Source organism: Haliotis rubra, unplaced genomic scaffold (assembly GCF_003918875.1).
Source record: "Haliotis rubra isolate DU_JTF1 unplaced genomic scaffold, ASM391887v1 Scf57, whole genome shotgun sequence".
NCBI classification, from domain to species: domain Eukaryota; kingdom Metazoa; phylum Mollusca; class Gastropoda; order Lepetellida; family Haliotidae; genus Haliotis; species Haliotis rubra.
Genome location: NW_025767268.1, coordinates 2,530,955 through 2,533,989, shown reverse-complemented (window position 1 = coordinate 2,533,989; position 3,035 = coordinate 2,530,955). Strand labels below are relative to the sequence as shown.

The 3,035-nt window shown below is 39.4% G+C and overlaps 1 long non-coding RNA gene across 1 annotated transcript; it reads right to left on the bottom strand.

The window, feature by feature from the left end:
• Positions 1 to 1,986: 1,986 nt before the first annotated feature.
• LOC124254320 lies at positions 1,987 to 2,567 on the bottom strand. The gene is made up of 2 exons (XR_006892453.1): positions 2,498 to 2,567; positions 1,987 to 2,068 (listed from the first exon to the last, which is right to left on the bottom strand). It is a non-coding gene; the product is annotated as an uncharacterized LOC124254320 (long non-coding RNA).
• Between the last annotated feature and the right edge of the window lie 468 nt (positions 2,568 to 3,035).

Below are 3,035 nucleotides of genomic sequence, written 5' to 3'. Positions count from 1 at the left end.
TGCGTGATGGGTATCGAACATGGGTTCGATATATTTAACCTATTACATGGGTGGACCACTGGTCGAGTGCATGAGTGGACCACTGGTCGAAGGCAACATACTTCGCTGTTCAGGCCTGGATTTCTCGAAACAAACTTAAGTTTTTACTCAAATCTCAAACTGAGTTTCACAATTTGAAACAGCTGAATTTTTAACTCAACTGCATTTTCAAAATATAAAAGCCCAAACAACTTAAGTAATCTACCCACCAAACTCAAATTGTCTTCTATAGTTTGAGTTTAATACCAATTTCAGTTCATTCTGTGGAATGCATATTCCTGCGTTTTCTCAGATTTGAGTAAAAACTCGAACTTAAGTCAAAACTCAGACTTAAGTTTGTTTCGAGAAATCGGGGCCTGGTCTTCGTTAGCTGTGGAAGAATCCTTTCATCTAGATTTAGAATTCACTCATAAATTATATATGACAAAAGAATACAAACGTTATCAAAGCGGTACAAACCTGAAAACATGGTAACTGAAACTATGGTAATCGTGTCATATGCATCACTAGTAAATAACTCTTTCTTGTCTGGACATGGAACGCAACAATATTTGGAGGTAAATTATACAGTTCTTCTCTTGAAATCCTACAATAGAATTATTTTGCAAAAACTCACAATTTATGATATTCACTGAATTAAAACTAAATGTTTCATTGATAATATGCATGAACGAAAACAAGTATGTATTTCTACCCAAGTCCGCCTGTCTCACAAACAAACATGTTGTTTCTATCCGTCATCACAATGCTGCAAATATCTCCTGACGCGTACAGATTCAGTTATGGCACTCTCCTCAAACTCCCTCCAAACTCAAATGTAATTTCAACCTTACCCCGCTCCTCAAACCTAATCAAGCCCTCTCCGCTTGCGATCCTACTTACAAAATTCTCAATTTGTTGAACAAGAAGTCGGAGATGAACTCTAAACCCACAGGTGCAGATAGCATTGAGATACATCGACTACAAGGTTTCAGGAAGGCTTGGCGTAGGAATATCTAGCCGGATAGCGCACCGTAGGGAACCACGTCCGCGAAAATGATTTGCCACTTGCTTTTCTTCAACGACGCGCTATCGCTCGTGTCATCTTCAAACCTCGACTTTTTATCTCCCCAAATACACCCCTCCCTGCGTGAGAATAATAAATTAGAATCAACCATTTAGACTTTTTGGTCCCCGCTGCGTCGTTCTAATGACGTATCCAACTGCACGTTGATAACATTCGGTGTCGGTTTCGTGTCAATTTGTTACAATAACCGGTCCCTCGGAAACATGAGGATTCGCTTGTCTAAGAAGCTCCTTACAACGTGTGGCAACATGCAGAGTAGATAGACAGAAAATACACGGGTTTCGAGTCCGTATCTTAACAACAGATACCACGCACAAGTCGTTACGTTTGTGTAAGTACAATCCCGTGCGGCGTTGTTTCAACTAATCAAACACGAGCGACTTTTTGCTCATTTGAGATCCATTATCACTTTCCCCATAAATCACCCTTTGGGAGAATTTTTGCATCATTCATTGTGAAACGATAATGCAGACTTTGGAGACATTTTTTTTTACCAGATAACGCTAAACTGTATATAATTATGTATGTAAATATGTACTCCAAAATCCCTCTTTCGTTTCACTTCTGTTTGTTTGGAAAAAACACATTTCCTTCTGTCAAATATGATGGTAGATTCAGCACATCGAAACTCGTTACACGGCAAATATTTGGATGATGTTGAGAGATACCTAAAATCTGTATACTGATAACGCATGTGAAATTTATTAATAGTTCTTTGAAAAAGATGATACTTTGTGAATCTTTGATGTATTGTCATTATCGGCGTTCTTCGGTCTGCCGTCTCTCACAGTAACACCTTCGTCAGCTATGGGGTCTACCGAGCGTGGACAGCCTCCAGTTATGAGTGGAATTGTCACCGCTCCTTCTGTTTTGGTGTTTTGGTCTGCAGCGATGCAGACTATGGCTTCCATGATTTTTTCTACATCGCGATTCCCACAGGTTCGGCGATTTGCATGTGGTGTGCTGTAATAATGAATAAATTAGCATTTTTAGTCCTGTCTGAACAAACATGGCTATAACACGGACTGGATGCGGTTGTACAAAGCGATCTTAGCACTAAGGTGAACGTATCTCCCATACCTTAACATAGACTTAAGGTAGTCTTAGCGCTAAGGTTGTTTTGTACAACGGCACCCAGGTCAATAGGACAGTCTGTTAAATGCCTACGCTGTACTGAAGTCAGATGGGTTTGTGTTTGACGACACTGACCGTCATCTACACGGGTCCGAAAAGTTTTGGTTAAATCATTAACATGTGATATTTGCCATGATCAAAATCACTGGAGCTGTAAAAATGTTTGACTCCCCCAACACCATGAGATTATAGAAAATTATACTTCTTAAATTTCTAAATGACTCTCAAACCCATCCAACAGCTGAATAGTTCAATAACTTTTCAGGAGCCTTTAGCCTCTAGAGAGTCCGGTCAGAATCCGTCTTCAGCAGTCCATGCTTGTCCCACGTGAAGGTCCGGATGGGAATCGGGTCGGCCAGGCTCGCTAAAATGGATAAAGCACGTCACCACTTGTTTGATGAAGTCATTAAGATATTAAGATTAAATATATTTTAATGGCTGTGTAGTAACGGATAGTAAACAGTCTAAATGTGTTTAAAAGTTCTTCTCATTGCTCGAATGTTAAAGAAATAGGTACATGTACGAGATGTCCATGAAAATATATTTAAAATAAAAAAGTTTCATTTTGCTCATTTCCCCTTCAAATATTTTTAATTTATGACAAAATATACATGAGTCCTTACATGTAGATATTCTCAAAGTAACCCAATCAATATGAAGCGGTTTGATCTCCGATCTAAGGGAGGCAACTCAAAACACCGAGTATTGATCCGCCCCAGTAACTGTTTGTGCAATGTGATTTATTCGATCGTTAAGTACACGGAATCCGCTCCACGCCCCTTCTTGAAAACAAGAC